The sequence below is a fragment of the Cryptomeria japonica genome, chromosome 1 (genome assembly GCF_030272615.1).
Source record: "Cryptomeria japonica chromosome 1, Sugi_1.0, whole genome shotgun sequence".
Lineage (NCBI taxonomy): Eukaryota > Viridiplantae > Streptophyta > Pinopsida > Cupressales > Cupressaceae > Cryptomeria > Cryptomeria japonica.
In genome coordinates, this window is record NC_081405.1 from 601,758,004 (window position 1) to 601,776,552 (window position 18,549).

The 18,549-nt window shown below is 34.5% G+C and overlaps 1 long non-coding RNA gene across 1 annotated transcript; it reads right to left on the reverse strand.

The window, feature by feature from the left end:
• Window positions 1-663: 663 nt before the first annotated feature.
• On the reverse strand, window positions 664-14,269 carry LOC131048144 (uncharacterized). The gene is made up of 2 exons (XR_009106368.2): window positions 14,033-14,269; window positions 664-1,155 (listed from the first exon to the last, which is right to left on the reverse strand). It is a non-coding gene; the product is annotated as an uncharacterized LOC131048144 (long non-coding RNA).
• Window positions 14,270-18,549: the final 4,280 nt, after the last annotated feature.

An 18,549-nucleotide genomic window follows, 5' to 3' on the forward strand; every position in this document is an offset into this window, starting at 1 on the left:
CAGTGATAAGAGATGCAGTCCCTGTCATATTCTAAGACTCAGTCCTAATAGAGAAATCTTGGAGCCTAAAAGCAATAAGTTAAAATGCAGAGATCATTGCAGACCTTCATGCACAGTCCATGCTATAAGGTCAAACAAGGGCACATAGTCGTGTAGACACTTTTGGAGCAGAATATCAAGGTCCAAAAGACCAATCATAGAGAAAGGTAGAGGAGCAGTTTCTACCAAGTTGCCAAAGGAACAGTCATCTTGAGAAGATAGCAGTTCTAATACAGTGAATCAAACAAGAGTCAAAGAGCAGCATTGTGGAAGTAAATTGCAGAGACAAGACTAAAGTAATAGTCTTATGAGTAGAGGTGTCTTAGCCATCAAAGCAGGAGTTTTTGACAGTCTTAAAGCCTAAAAATTACTGTTACAATCAACACACAAAGTACCAAAATCTTTGGAATCCTATCTCAAGGCACTCATTACAATCCCAAGGGTAGTGTCACAAAGCAAAAACATTAATGACTCTAATGAATAGACAAGAACACCATTAATATTACAATAAATGTTCAAGAAGTAGTGACTCATTGATAGTATGCAGTCATAGGAAAGGACATTTTACAGTCCCGTGAGAATTTAGGGCAGTCAAACTCATGACTAAAAGATTTGCAATCCAAATCACCATGAACAACTTTCCTTATGTTTGATTTTGAGTTAAACTAAGAAACAAAACAAAGGAAACTAAAAAGATTCAAAGATTTCATCTTGGATACTACATGCACCACTTTCTTTGTATTTGTCATGTTGCTTCCAAATTCATCGATAAGGTTCCCAAATAAGACAACCATAATTGTAAGACAAACAGCAATGCCCATAGAACCTAGAGAACCAATACACATCATTATTATATCAAGAGAATCTGTGGTGACAAATAATTTGTGAAATGGCACAACCTTGTTGCTATCTTCTTCTTTTTCACCCTCTGTGCTAGAATCATTTTTATCTTTTTTCTTCCCTGTAGCCATCTGACAATTCAGTTAAGAAACCTCCTCAATGTTCAAGGATGTTACTCCATTATGATCTTCTCCTTCTTTTGGATTTTAGGTATGGAATTCCTGCCTTGGGAAGAACTTTGGCACTCCAATTGGAAAAGCCTTTTACTCAGCACCCCTGCACAACGGTTCAACACAAACATTAAAATTGGCAACAAGACTTAGACCAATATAGAAGGAGAAGGATTCTTACATAGAATTAAAGCTTAGATTCCATTTATCAAATACGAGAGTATTCTAAGCCCAGAGTTTGTGATGGAGATTTGGCTAAAGAGTTTAATACCACTTAAATTCCAAGTTCTATAACATAATGCAGTTGTCTTGAACTAGAATATCCTATGGAATAACAAACTTTAAATGAATACAGAAGTCACAAATATGTTAAGAATAAAATCAGTAGAATTTTCTAGTACATTTTTAGAAGCTTTTAGCTTTTTTATGAAGAAATATTGTAAAATGAAGCTCTAGAGTGTCAGTAATTACATTTTACTTAAAAAAAAACTTCTTAAGAAGATCATGTTTTTGTCATTCCAGAGGCATTTCCCATTTATCACTTTAATTCATAAACATAATGAAAAGCAATATTTTATCATCCAATTTATCCATGGATAAAAACCGGAGACAATACATTTCTAGAGATGTGTGTAAACAAGAAAGTGTGGAAACAATCTATCAAGTCTAAACCAGATAAACTTAAAACATCTGCACTACTACAAATACTAAATGGAACAATGCGCATCCATCCCTTGTCATTCAAGTAGATGAATTTCATCTCCATTCAGCCTGGGGGAATCTAAAGACATTGAGGAAAGCACCAGGCAACATCAAAGGTGCAAGATGTTGAGCCAATCACCCTTAGGAAAAGGCACATGTTAGAAGATATTAAGGCAAGCACCATGTAGTAACAAAGGTACAAGTTTTAAATATTTTGAGTCAATGCCTAATGCTTTATCGATTATATATGAAGATCAAGCCAGCAAACCAACTGTAAGATCGATGCAACTTATTGATTCGTTCAAGTGAAATTTAATGTTTTGCACTTATAACAGACTCAATAACCTAGCAACAACATACACAAAGAAGCTGGTAGGGTCTTTGAAGTTTCTTTTCTGGGGCATACTTTAAATCATTTCATTTCATTCAACAATGACAATAAGTCAGATATGGAACAAAAGTGTAGATATCAATAACAAAAGAACCACAGTTAAAAGGAATTGACAGGGTACAGAAGTTTCTTGGTACTCATTTACATGGATTTTCTTCACTTCACTTCTGTAAGAATGCCACCAATGGTGGATGTGTCTTTGTAGCCATGTGGTGCCATGCCATGTTTCTTTTTCTCTAAGGAAGTAAGCAATTAAAATCCTTTTACTCAACGCTAAAACTAGGCAAAGAACAATTTTAAAACTTTTGTACAGGTTTGACATAAAAGTATAGAGACTAGCAAAGAATTAAGATTTCAACTTAAGGTTTCTAAATTTCTTACTAGCAAAACAATATTACTGAAAAATCTTCGCAAAAACTACCACTTCTTCTTGCCAAACAGCGGGAGATCAACATGGTACAACTAAATCTGCTTCAAAAGTTTTGCTTATAGAGACTTTTTTAGCTTAATTGCCAAGAAAGAGAAATGATATTTTAGTGCAGTTGAATTAGAAAAACATTAAGCGAGCAACATTGCAGCAAGTGTTTTTGGTCAAATCCTATTTAACATCCCATGACTACTACAAAATTGATGATGCTCTTTTGACATATGTGTAGTAAGTATGAATCCATTAACATCCCATGATTACTTGTGTATGAACAATATGCAGAGATATAGTTCATCATTTGTCCCCAAATCTATAAAGTTGGGTGCTTCAGACTAGGGTAGCTATCTCACTTGAAAATTAGGAGCAGATTTGATGAGCTGAGGGATTTCAATAATTCAGTGTTGCTTTCACAGCAAGAAGTTCTATGCACATTCTGCAAAAACCAGGATATCAGAGTTGAGAATAGAATATTTATTCATGATGATGTTGAATCCACCATTGGGCCTCCTACTGGTCATAATGATATGGATCTTATGTCATGTCCCCATCTTTGACCCAAAAAGTTAACGAACGATGAACAGTTGTGTGATCGAGGGTGGTAGCCTTGATAACAATTTTAAGTAGTTCAGAAATAATAAGTGTCCATAATACCAATATTAGGTTGTATATATTTATAATTGTAAATAACATTGAGATAATCACCATATTCCAATGGATTATTGGGATTAAGACAAGTATGAGCTCGACATATTATCCATCCATAAGGCATAAAGACTTGCAATTTCTCATGGTGAAACAACTCTCTCACACATACGAAATCGGGACCATTGGTCAACGATTATACTTTGAATATCTTTATATTATCGATTTCATAATGAGAGTAACTTTATAAGCATCAAGGAATGAAATGATTAAGAAAAAGAAGGATAGTGAGCAACATGTCAATCACATTGAGTATGGATAGCATCTTCATTGGTTAACACTAGAAAGATTAATATATTTGAAGACATTATCAATAATCAAATAGATCAATTATCTAAGGTAGGTGTCTAAAAAGATAGAACCAAAGCAAATATCAATTTTGTATATTGGTGAAACCTTTGAATGCATAAGGTAATGATCAAGATCAGGAGAAGGCACTGATTGAATGAACAAAGACTTATTGTGGCTTCCAGTCAATAAGTAACAATGACTATAAGACAGTAATATTAATTATCAATGTAGCAGTGATTTGGTTAGTATGGGACAAGCAACGATTTATGCTAAAACAACAACTTAAATAGGTTACATTATCAACATTAGTCAAGGATAGTGATTAATAACAAAGTGATAATCAAAGGATGGGATTAACTAGTGATTAGTCATGACATCGATGGTTAAGTAAGAAATGAGTTGTTATGAAGATAGACTAATTAGATTATAAGTATTAATCAGATATTGTGATAAACTTGTGTGATTTAATAAAGGGACACGATCTTCTTTGGAAACAAACCAATAGTTATGAAGAAATGCGATTGTGTTAAAGTGATACAACCTTTAATATCGTACCCATTCAGTGATATTTAAGGAGGATAAAATGAACAAAGTAGGAAAGAAATATACAGGATATACATTGAATTTAGATCTAAAGGTCTCTCAAAAAGAGATTAGACAAATAGTAGAGAGGTGAGGTTCACCCTCCCCATTCGCAAGGCTAAGACGCACTAGTATAAAGATATTATTCAGGCCAAACGTCATGAAGACATGGCACATGTATAAGGCTATTTTTCAGAGAAGATGATTAGACAAGAAATTGTTTCTTATGTATTTATGAGTGTATGACCACAGAGATATAAATCAGAAGCAGTGATTACGTATACAATAAACTCACTTGTTCATTCACATATATGTTTTTGCAATGTGTCTCCTTTTTCCATGATATCTTCATTGAGAGAGGATAAATTCATGGATAATCAAGATCTTTCAATGATTATACCAGATTCTTACTTGGAACAAAATTCAGAATTCATAATAGACGCAATCCTCTCCACTATAATATATTTGTGTAAAGTGGAAAATTGGACCCTAGTGACTCCCCACCTAGGAGAGAGAAAGGAAGTAACTAGGATGATTTTCACTTGGAGGAACTTTACATTCAAAAGAGGGGCTTGAATCCACTAGATACAAATCCAAGGGAAACAAGGATGTGAATTCCAAGTGGATTCCAAGGGTTGAAGTGTGATTTGCCCTCTTTTGTAAATGAGAAAGTTGACTTGTTGACCATGCGGAAAAGAGAGGGAAAATGAATGAAATGAGGGGCTACCTGTTCAGGATCGCGTTGTAACTTTGGGTCTGAGCTAATTAGATTGATAGGGATTTGCCCTGCAAATTTGGAGAAAATTCGTTGGGACCATGGCGGGAATGCACATGGTCCTCCACAAAATCCATGAAATGAAAAGGGTTCTTTTGTCTCTGCAAATGAAACCCAAACCTGCAATTATAGCTGCGCATATGCAACCTACACACAAAAAGAGAGGGAGAAGGGTTGTGGATAGGGGTTTGCCTCAGTCAAACCCCAGTTGAGGAATCAACTTTGAAAGAAAGTAATTGCAAATGCTTAAATGCAAATAATGCAAATGTATACCTTGTAGATCTGCAACTTATTGATGATGATTGTTTTTCTTCTTGAATATAATCACAAGTGTCATATGAAATGGCATGTAACATGACAAAACCCTAACACACACACATGCTTGCAAATGAATGTTGAAATGTTGCTCCAATGGATGAATGAAGAAGACTTGAATGCTTGAATGCTTGAATGCTTAATGACGACCTTGAAATCTCATATCTTATCCTTATGCCTATCATCGTCTCTAAATGAGGGAATTGAATCCCCTTTTATACATGCCTCAAGGATTAATTTTCAACCACCGAAGGTCGACAAAGAGGAATTACGAACCCCGAAGGCAAATTATGCATAGGAGACCGGGCAGACCTAAGTTAGGGCCACCCTAAGGGGTGGGGATAGGGGTGCCACGCCCCTGTCCTGCCCTATTTTGGGGCCCGGATAGGGTGTAAAGAAGCCACGCATCTTGGAGGAGGAAGGGTGAAGGGGTGAGAATGCAAAAATAGGTCTTGGTTAGGGAAGAAGATGTCATCGCCAAGGTGAGGACCTAAAATATGGTTAAAATTGCAAGGGTTATAATTTTATGACACTACATTTAGCCCCCACTTTAGTGGGAGTATGGTCTACGCCAATACTGTCGGTAAAGTAGAAGAAAAGGAAAGATGAAGATGAGGGACATGGAATAATACTACAAGGAGTATAAGACATCACTAATATTGAGGAGTAAAAAGCCCCCAATCTTAGGGTCTCAACTCATGCCAACATACGCAAGAGAACACAAAACAGTAACAAGACACACAAAACAAAGACAAAGCGCAAAAGACACACGACAAGAACAAGACACAAGACAAAAAACCAACTAGTCGAAGAGACCTCGATACTCAGATGTCTCAATAACTAATCGGGACACAAAGACCAATGCCATCACATAAACACAAGTGATTACATAAAGGAGAAAAGTTGACATCATCCATGAACCATCAATAGTAAAACTATGAGTTCATGAGAGGAAGAACATAGAGAACATGAATACACACCTTGGTGATCCATGAGAAGAAATGTGAATAAGAGAGAAACCATGGACATCCCACCCCTAAAACTAGGTGATCCATGGACATAAGGACATGGAAACCTAGCCCCCAGAGCCTGTCTAGGTGATCCATGTAAAGGGAGAGAGTGAGAACACCGTTAGTTCCACCCAACCTCATGCGTGTGTGTGCAAGTGAAGTTTGAAGTGCCTCATAGGAGGCTATGCTCAAGTACGCTACAAACTCTATAGAATGTATAGTACAAGTATCAAGAAAGGCGTGATATCTTGCTCTAAGAGTTTATGCTTTGGTTCTGAGAATAATCACCCTACATAGGAGAAAAAGTGGCGTCATCTTGCTCTAAGAGTCTATGCTCTGGTTCCAAGAATGACCCACTGTACAAGAGAAAAGTGATGACATCTTTCTCTAAGAGGCTTCCCTCTAGTTCCAAGAATGTCTCATTATACAAGAAAAGTGATGACATCTTTCTCTAAGAGGCCGCCCTCTGGTTCCAATAATGTCTCACTGTACAATGCATGAGAGAAGTATAGTACAAAGGAGTAGTGTGGGTTCCCCTCCCCCCCTTAAGATGTCAACATAGGGTAATGTTGATATCTTAAGGAAATAAGAACAAGGATACCTACCTTCAACACAAAGAAGATATTTGTTATGCAATAATGTCATAAATCCAAGCAAGAGAGGGAATACTCTTCAAGCAAGGATAAGATAGTTAAAAAGAGATATCTTGTTGTAAGTGTAAAGGTGATCCTTGGAGGAGAAGAGATCTTTGTTCAAAAGACATCTACCCCCAAGAGGAGTTGTCTTAGACAAATATAACATCTTCTAGAAAAAATCAAAGGAGAGAACAAGAATTCAATCCTTTCTCCTATCCCTAGGTGAAAGGGATTCTTGATGAGGATTGACTCACTTTTAACCCCCAGAGGGATGGGTGATTTTATCATAGATGTACATTACCAAGTGTAAAAGAGGTCGTAGTCAAGGACTAACACCTCGTGTATAAGAGAGAATCCTTGAGCCAACAACCAACAAGTGTGCACAAGGAATGACATCAAGTAATGTAACTCACACCATCCACTTAATAGGGAAAAGTGGATCCGTAGAGAAAGAGAGAGAGAAGGATCATTGCCCCCCAAGCTAAGGGACGATGAGAAGAGCTTACACAATCTACTAGAGAGAGATTAAACATAAACAAATGTGCAATGAACTTACATGAACACATGCAACAAAAGACATTAGTAAATGTAAAATACATGTCTCAAGAAGTGGTAATCTTTGAAAGGAAGAGAGAAAAAGCATCATATATTCCCCAAGGGGTATTAATCATAAAAGCATACTATTGTAAGAAATGATAATCACATATGAAAAATGCAGCCCCTACAAAAAATAATGATAAATGAGAAAAGAAAGAAAGGGAAAGGAGTGAAAATCCTTGCCCCCCCAAGTGAGGAGAACAAGGAGAAACATTACACATTTTTTGATGGTGATTAGCTTCAAGTTATATGTCGTCCTAGTGGAACAAATCCTTTCAAGGAAGGGATACATACTTCTCAAGAGGTCATTCCCTGCTAAGGGGCATATCATACTTGCGAATAATCCAAACCATAGAAGAGGTAAGATTTCCAAGAGCATGAAGGAAAGAGAAGAAGTGCAGTACTCATTAAAGATGTCTCTCTCCAAGAAAAGAGGAAAACAAAATAACAATTATATGCTCACATAAGAATAACCCTATGCAAGAAAAGAGATCTAATAATGAATAATGCATAAAGATGGAGATAAATGTATAGAAAGAAGAAGAAAAATGGGCTTCATGTTGCTTCCCCAAAGTATGTTAAAGTGAAATAATACCACCACTAATGATAAAGAGCCCCCATTAAATGGGATAATTAAGCCATAGGGTGAAGAGCAACATGAAGGGAAAAGAAGTGCTAAGGCACTATGTTTTTACCAAGAAATACAACTAGATTTGTTGTGAGACAAATTTGTGCAAGATCATATAGTAATTGAACAAATTTATTAAATGCATAACATTTTCCAAGAGAATATGAATATGAATCATGAAAAATACAATATTCAATACCTTTCACTTGCTTAAGATTTTTTTTTTTTTTTGAGGAGGAAAGGAAGTGTTCCTATCATATTTCAATCTCCAATAGATTCTTCCAGCTAATCTGTCAGGATGATAAATATCGTCTTGATATAAAGAAGAGGGTTTGATAGAAGAAGAAGTTTCATTATCCACAATTCTAATTTTGCCACTATCTATGCCATCTTGAATAGATTTTTGAAAATTAGGGCAATCATCAGCATTATGGTCATGGGTTTGATGAAATGAACAAAAAGGAAGCTTTGAAGAAGAAGCATTCTTGCAGGCTCTCTTGATTTGTTATTTTTTAACGTAATCTTTAAAGTTTTGAAGCCTAAGGAATTCATCCATAGAAAGAGGGGTACCACTTCCTAGGCCTCTTGTAGTAGTTTGCATAGAAGGATTTATAGGTACACGAATTCCATGCTCAAATTTCCCAATTTTGTGTCCTTTAAAACTTTTTTTTGTAATTATATGAAAGCCACAACTATAAAAATGTTGCAATTGACTAGATGGAGGAACAAGATCATGAATTTCTTTGAAATCTGATGTGTAAGGAGGCAGAAAAGAATTTGTAGATGGAGGAGTATCATGTGAAATGACAATTTCTTTTCCTTTATCAAGCTTATCCTTTTTGGAAGATTTGGGAGGAATATCTTCATCATCTAAAAGCTCATTTTTAGTTATTTCTATGTGAGGGGAAAGGTCATGAATAAAATGCATGACATCATCATCTCTACATAGACTTTGATGTTGAAGATAGGTCTTAGGAGAATAAGGAGGATCTAAAGATGTAAGAATGTTGATGTTTTGATTCTATCCCTCTTGCTCAAGGGTATGTGTAGAAGAAGATGGTTCCTTGTCACTTTCCAATGCTTGCACTTGTGTAAAGAGAGTATTGGTTAAAGCATTAGATCTCATCTCATCCACACAAGATACCCTAGGAGAGGTACAAGGGTTAGGATCTACAAAAGCTTTAAGGTGATTAACATAGGAAATGCATTTTGTTAACAACATAACCTTAATGCAACTTAAACGATACATGAAAGATTTGAGATCTAATTGAAAAGGAAATAATTTGGAAATCCTAACAACACAATATGACCAAGTGCTATGAATAAAGAGAAGCAAAAGGAAATAAAAGAAACTCTTATCCGACATATGATTGTAGTAAATACATGTGAAAAGCAATGTAATCACATGTGAAAGAGCAAGTAAATCTAATTTATTAATTGTCATTGAAAGTCTCTTAAGTGAAATCTGAATTTGCTGGAAAAACATATCTAAAATTAGGACCTTTCTATGAAAATTAATTTTAAGGTTTGAATTTGAAGAATTTTGAATTTGTGTTTGACCTTAGAGAGTGTTAAAATTGATAAAGTACACTGATTTTTTGGATTAGAGCAGAAAAATACAGTCAATTTTGTCGACCAAAATTTCGGGAAAAAAGTCGAGGACCGTGGCGGGAGCGCACACGGTTCGACCAAATTTTTAAAAATGTTCAGGGATGATAGAAATTATGATTTTAATGCGGAATCCAAAAAAACAGCCGATTTGGAGATGTCTAGATCGGTCAAACTTGCAGTCCAAGGTCGAAAATAGAAGAATCTTTAAAAAATAGGATTTTATGATGTAACCACTGAATTTTCAGAATAAAGAAATAGATTTGAATCGCAATTTTGAAATAGAAGTCAGATCTAAAACAAGCAATTAAAATTTTACACCTCACAAGCTTAATTTTCTCAAAATGAAAAATTGGGGTTTTTATGCAATTAACTTCTAAAATTTGCAAATAGATCAAAATTTGAAAATGAAAATTTGAAATTCAAATTGCAATTAATCATATCTAATAATGAGAAATTAGAATTAATGTGTAACATGTCGGGTTCACCAAAATCTAAAGTGGAAAATTGACCCTAGTGACTCTCCACCTAGGCGAGAGAAAGGAAGTCACTAGGATGATTTTCACTTGGAGGAACTTTACATTCAAAAGAGGGGCTTGAATCCACTAGATCCAAATCCAAGGGAAACAAGGATGTGAATTCCAAGTGGATTGCAAGGGTTGAAGTGTGATTTGCCTTGTTTTGTAAATGAGAAAGTTGACTTGTTGACCATGCAAAAAAGAGAGGGAAAATTAGTGAAATAAGGGGCTACCAGTTCAGGATCGCGCTGTAACTTCGACTTTAAGCTAATTAGACTGATATGGATTTGCCCTACAAATTTGGGGAAAATTCGTCGAGACCGTGATGGGAATGCACATGGTCCTCCATAAAATTTGCGGAATGAAAAGGGTTCTTTCGTCTCTGCAAATGAAACCCAAACCTGCAATTACAGCTGCACACCTGCAACCTACACAAAAAAAAGAGAGGGAGAAGGGTTGTGGATAGGGTTTTACCTTAGTCAAAATTTGGTTTGAGGAATCAACCTTGAAAGAAAGTAATTGCAAATGCTTGAATGTAAACAATGGAAATGTATACCTTGTAGATCTACAACTTGTTGATGATGATTGATTTGCTTCTCGAATGTAATCACAAGTGTCATATGAAATGGCATGTAACATGACAAAACCCTAACACACACACATGCTTGCAAATAAATGTTGTAATTGTGTGAGCTTGAATTTCATCCTTAGAATGTTACCTATAATAAGTTAGTTTCACAAAATACAATGGAAATGCATACAGGAAATCCAAAATCCACCAATGAAACTACATGAAATACATACTAAAATAAAATATTATTTTACCTTCATGACTTATGTCTCATTGTGTCCTAACTCCACTGTTCCTGGTTGCAGATGGTGTGCTCTCAGACAATGCACTGTTGGCTTCCAAGATGGCATATGAAGAATGGACTGATAACTTGTAGTTAACTGATAGTATGATATGCAAAGCTACATGATTATGCTAAATGATACTATATGATTATATTGCTAAAATGATATTGCTATTTGCTTCAAAAACTCACGGATACATAAGATTGATTGAAAACTCTTTTTGAAGACTCTCTTCCTCTCAACTGAAGCTCTTGATTTTATAGACCTTGAGAGGATAAGATGATGTGGCTCAGATCAACGGTCTTGATCAGATCTGCAGATTTGAATGGCTGTGAGCAAAGGTGAAGGTTGAGAGAAAGGGGGAAGGAGAAGACAAGTGTCACTCATCTCACCTTGACTGGGTTGCTGACTGAGGGAATCTAGGGATGGTTGGAGGAAATTTAGGCATGGTAGGACAAGTGGACTCAAGTCCTTCCCAAGATGCAGAGGGTGTTGGAGAGAATATAGGAAATGGTTATGAAATATGTGTACGTACACAATTTCCATTAAGTTTGGAAGTTGAGGATAAATCATGAATTAATATTTAGAAATATTAATTTCCTTAGCCACATGTTGGATGAGTTGGCAAAGGGAAGATGAAGTGGAGATGGAGAGTGAGTTGGATAAGAGATATTAAATAATTTTAAAATTATTTAATATTTGAGACTATAGGATAGGAAAATAACCATTAAATATTGGATATTTAATTGATTGGAGGAGATAATTAAATATTAGATATTTAATTAACTTGGTTAGAGGAATAATTAAATATTAGATATTTAATTAACTAGAGGAATAGGATAGATGAATTAATTAATAAAATATTAATTAATAGAAAGATATGAAAATGAATTAAATTAATTAATCTTTTCGAATTAACTATTTAATAGACGAATAATTATTAAATAAATATAAAATATTTATTTAATTGCTCATAGCCAATTTTAGGTGTATACAGTAATGTTGCTCCAATGGATGATTGAAGAAGACTTGAATGCTTGATGACGACCTTGAAATCCTGTATCTTATCTTTATGCCTATCATCCTCTCTGAATGAGGGAATTGAACTCCCTTTAATACATGCCTCAAGGATTAATTTTAAACCACTGAAGGCCGACAAAGAGGAATTACAAACCCCGAAGGCAAATTATGCATAAGATATCGGGAAGACCTAACTTAGGGCCACCCTAAGGGGTGGGGACAGGGGCACCACGCCCCTGTCCTGCCCTATTTTGGGGCCCAGACAGGGTCTAAAGCAGCCACGGGTCTTGGAGGAGGAAGGGTGAAGGGGTGAGAATGCAGAAATAGGTCTTGGTTAGGGAAGAAGATGTAGTCGCCGAGGCGAGTTCCTAAAATATGGTTAAAATTGCAGGGGTCATAATTTTATGACACTACATTTTGACATTATTATTTCTCGACTAGAATACAAGTGTTCATAAACCTAAGTAACAAATATATACTTCTATAATTCAATACAATTTTTTTCGAAAGATTGGTTCCCTGTAGTATTGAACATTCAATCATAATAATCATTAGAATGATAAGTCGACTAGTCTTAAAGAACAACAAATTCACAAGTGGCAGCATGATTTACTAATGACAACAATTAAGAGTAAATTGAAGCTCAGTGAATAGTTGCAAAGGGACATATCCCATTTAAAGAGAGGTGTCTATATGCAGTAGGAATGTGACTCTTCAATAAATATGAAGATATAAAAGGAGGAGTAAAAGGATATTTTGTGGACGAGGGGATTACTTGATTATTTTCATATTCAGATCTATCTAGTAGAGCAGAAGTCTATAGTATAAAAGCACATATCTCAAGACTAAATCAAGGTGATTTTTGAAAGGGGACATTACATCTTATTAGTGATAGTTTTGCTTGAGTCTTCTTTGGTTCCAGTTTTATAGTGATTGCAGGGTCAGATATTCTCTACTTTTAAGCCTATCACTCACTCTATAGGTGGTAGTATTCATGAGTAGCAGTTCTTCAATTGTCCCAGACAAACAACACTACTTGCCTCAGACTGGGGTATTCATGTAGTTATTACAGTACCAAGCTTTGTTGCTATGATGGTATTTCTTGCTCTTGGTGGATGCCAGCTTTTGTAGAGATTTCTATGGAAGAACTTCTCCATGTTTGATTTGTCCATGATACCTAACAATTTTTCTACATGTGATAATATTCATAGAGGCAGTTCTTTGTTTGTCCCAAACTATATAAAGTTGGATGCTTCAGACTTGGAAAATGCTTGCAGTTAATATGCAATATCAGATTTTGCTACTATGTTCTCAATGATTCTTTGGTAGGTTCACAATGATCTTGGAATATGGATATATGACAGTTTTTTTCTCTACTATTGATCCTATACGGTTTCATGTTCTCCTTTTGGCTTTTCTCTAGTTGTAATCTCATTATGTGGTCTAATTGGTATTATCTATACTTGTAGGTTGATCTTCCTTGGATACTGCTATGTAATCTTGAACAGTGATAACAATATTAAACAGTGGGGTATTTTGCACTCTGTGCTATAATGAATGTATTATCAACTCTCTTTTGGTAATCTATGCTTGACAATGGTTGTCAAATTGTGTGTTCCCTTTTCAGCCGGAAGATAGCCTTATAAGTTAGAGATGGATGAAATATATACACTACTCAACCACTAACAATCATTTACAATAAAAACAAGTGTTGAAAGTCATATATAGTTTTAAAATTTTATTCTTTTTGGAGACGTTTGTGTCAATGGCTCTTGCAAATGTAAAAAAAAAAACAAGTATCAAAAAGACCCGATTAAAGAAATGTAAATCTTTCAGTAGCTTCAGATTCTTAGATACCCATAAAACTTTCAAAACCCATATCATAAAAAAATAAAAAATAAGAAATCCTAACCAGAAGAAGGAATACCTGGATACGTTCGCCAAAAAAATAGAGGATCCGGAGAATTTCCTGGACAAGCATAAGCATGCCCAACCCACCAACATTGAGGGGTTGGATAACCTCTGGAAGCAATAAGAAATTCCCCTCTATCTGGGAGCAATAGGATTATGGAAGAGAAAACAGAGGATCGTCACCAAAAAATAGAGGATGAGGATTATATTTAGGGTTCAAATAAAACTAAATCATTAACCAGAAGAGCCAAAAAATTTCCTCGCCATTCTTCCCTTTGCCGCCTAGTGAAAAATGCATGTCATTTTGTCTTTATTTTTAATTTAACATAACTAAAAAAATATATTTTTAATTTAAGATAATTATATTTATAATTAAAATATTTACAATAAAATATTAATTTGTCTTTAAAAAAAAGATATATATATGATGTGGTAATTTAGAAGAAAACAATCTAGATGAAATTATCCCTTTTCCAAAACATACAAATAAAAAGTGATGAAAAACCACAAAAAGTTATTAGTAGATCTTAATAAAAAAAAATGGAACCTGATACTATAATTTAAGCTCTCAAGAATCATCACTATTTTGTTAAAAGCTTGTGGCTAAAATAACTCACAAAGAGTTATAAGCAAATATTCAAGGGATTAAATTACTATGTTAATAAAAGTTAAAGAGACATAAGTTCATTAAACTCATCAAGCTATGGATGAAAATAATATATATATATATATATATATATATGTATATGTATATGTATATATGTATATGTATATGTATATATATATGTATATGTATATGTATATGTATATATACATATATGTGTATATGTATATGTATATGTATATGTATATATATACATATACATATACATATATACATATATACATATATATATATATATATATATATATATATGTATGTATATATGTATATAGACATACATATATATATATACATACATATATATCTACATACATATATATATATGTATATCTACATATATATATATATATATATATACATACATATATATATGTATATCTACATACACACACACACACACAAACACACACACATATATATATATATAGTAAAATGATTTCAAGTCTCAGTATCCTCATCAATCATCCTTTTTGTGCAGTTGTCCTCATTAACCGAAATCATTTTCTTATCAATGCAAATGTCATATGTGGACATGTGTGCTTGCACTGCTAAATAAAATTACTTCATTCGTTTGATCTTATGGATATCCAATCTATGTTCTTTGAACCTCACTTGAAAGCGGTGACCGATATAAGGGGGTGCATCATACACATGGATTGACCATATGTGACTAATTATTTAGTTGTGTTTCTTACCTAATGACCAAATTAGTCATTTATAGTTGTGTTTTCTTACCCGGTGACCAAATTAGTCATTTATTTAGTCATTTATAGTTGTGTTTTCTTGCCTGATGACCAAATTAGTCATTTATAGTTGTGTTTTATTACCCAATGACCAAATTAGTCATTTATTTAGTCATTTATAGTAGTGTTGAAAAAAATGACTAAAATTTGGTCATTTTTACTTATCATGACTAAATTTTTTCGTCACTTGGTCATTTATTGGCCATATTTCTACTAGTGTAAATACACACAAATGAATTACTCACTTCATGGGTTTATTCACAACATATAGATTTTAGAATCACCATTGATTCAAATCTAGGTTGTATAAGGATTGACAAGATTGATCTCACAACCCAAATTGAGTTAGACCAAGGTTAAGAAAAAATGTTTTAACTTAAGATGACAATCTTCAATTAAGTATCAAGCTACAAAAAATCACACTTGTACACATGCGAAATATCACATATAGTACTTGTTGATGTGTTTTTTAGGCACATGCAAACATAGAATAAAATACCCAAAAGTATATTATCCTCTCTTGATCAAAGTCTCTCAAATGTTGAAGATTTGCATAAGGATCACTTGAGCTAACTCCAAGGTTCCTCAATGTCGGGTCATGACTTGTGGATAAGAACAGTTGGTCGTTGTGACTTGTTATTTCCTTAAGGGGCCTTACATTGAATAAGTGAATGCTTAAATTGCTGGAACTTAGATTCTATCTACTTGCTTGGAGAATAAAAAAGGGCAAAAGGTATAGGGTTTAGGAATTCTAAGCTACTCTTAAGAATGCAAGAAAAGGTGAATGATTTGATGGAATCCTACTGGGAAAGGTCTCACCATCAAACCAAATAGTTTGACACAAGCTCAGTGCAATCTTTTAAGGTGCAATTCAAAGATATTCAAATAATTATCATCGAACATTGATTACCATTCAAGTTAACACATAAACAATGAATGTATAACAAATGAAGTTAAGCTTATATAATTCCATTTGACAATGCAAGGCATACTTAAAACCAACAAGAGGCTAGTGGTATGGACTAAATAGATTCCACACAAATATATTCAACAATTTCCTCCATTCAATCTAATCAACATGAAAGTAAATGAGAAGTAGAAACCATGGGACTTGCTGAAATAATGTGTTTCACCATAACTTCAATGAAAAGAGTATCTCCATTTACAAGTCTTAACAATAATCCCTCCTTCTCCTAATCTAACTTCTAACTATTATTAACCTCTTATTTTCTATTTTTCTCCTATTCACTAATTCACTGCTACTAACTATTCTCTATTCACTAGTAACCTTTACAAATGAAGAGCTTGAGCTTTATATAGAGAGCTCATTGCAATGAGTTCCCATGATTGAACCCCATCAATGGCCAAGATTTTACAATGAAACCCTAATTAGGGTTTGTTACAACAAACTTTATTATGGCCAATGAAATAACTACAAAATTTGAACACGTGTCCTCTATAGAATATTTGACCAATAGATAGTGGAGGTAGGTACATTGGAGTTTGTGCTCCCATGGGTGAGTTTGGTTCATTGAATCGAGACATGCTGATGTAGGAATTCCTCTGATTGGTGGAGTAGTGACAGGGAGGCCACCTCAATTTTCACTTTTAGACCTCATATCTCATCACAAGCAAGTGTTGTACTCAATGTTAGTCACTTTCTCAATGTGGTGATGCTGGAGGTGTGTTTCTAAATTGTATCATGTTGTTTGAGATAATCCTTTAACTTTGATTAACTCTTTTGGAACAATCACCTGATGTACTGGCAATGATTCTTGGATTTCCAGAGGAAATTCAAGATTGTGAAATAATATTTCCTCATGAAATATATTCTTCCTTTGAGTTGCAAGGTCTTGACTTTTGGGTATCGGGATGATATCCTTAAGGTTTTTTAACTTCTCTTGATCAACAAAACTTATGCATGTCACCATGATGCTATGAAAACTTTGAATGCATTAAATGCCTCTCTTGTTATCATGTTTTCCTTGTGTTGCATCCCATTTTGATGTAATCTTAAATATGCTTCCTTAATCCTTTCTTTGATTCTCCAATCAGACCTAGAAAAGAAAACATTTTGAACCATATTGATGAAGTAACAAAATTAACTAAATCAATTCACTCCCTATCACACTAAAAGAATAATTTTGGACTTTTGAGTGTAAATGGAGGAGGTTCGATCCTACAGAGGAGAAATGGAAGTCATTTTTGCTCCTAGAAGGGAGCAATGGAAGATAAATTCACTCCAATTAGGGAGCAAAGGAAGTTCTCCAATATTTAGCCCACTAAACTAAATTTCATCAATTTTACCTTCTTGTGCCTTAATTTTATCATCTTTCTTATGTGAAATACTTCAAGTGATCATCAAAAGTGCATAGGGGGGAATTTTTCTCTCATGGAGGAGGAAAGGAAGGTGATTTCACTCTTGAGAAGGAGCAATGGAAGCACATTTCGTTCCTAAAGAGGATCAATGGAAATCATTACAATTTAGACACTTAGCTCACTTTTCATCCATTTGCTCTCCACTCATCAACTCATACCTTGTGATTTTTTTTATCCATGCATGTAATTGTGTCAAATTGACTTCAAGGAAGGCTCTAAAATCAACTTCGCTCTCATGAGAGAGCAAAGGAAGGGAAATTTGGTCCAGATGAGGAGCAATGGAAGTGAAAATCGCTCTCGAAGGGGAGCAAAGGAAATAACCTTAAATTCGATACTTAGCTTGATTTCCTCCATTTACCCTCCATTCCATCCACTCAAATGCATCAAATTACCTTCATGTGAGGTCTTGGAAGCAAATCCGCTCTCATGAAAGACCAAAGGAAGAGTATTTCGCTCCAAATGGGAAGCAATGGAAGTGATTTTTGCTCCTAAACCAAGGCAATCAAAGTAAGTTCAAATTCACCTTCTAGCCTGGTTTCATCAACTAATGCCTTGGTTTTTAGTCTCTATACACAAAATAGTCCTCAATGAATGCCTTAGAAGTGAATTCACTCTCATGAAGGAGCAAAGGAATAGGAATTTGCTCCAATTGAGGAGCAATGTAAGCATTATTTGCTCCAATCGGGGAGCAATGGAAATAATATTCAAATTCACCACTTAGCTAGGTTTTATCAATATTTCCTCTTT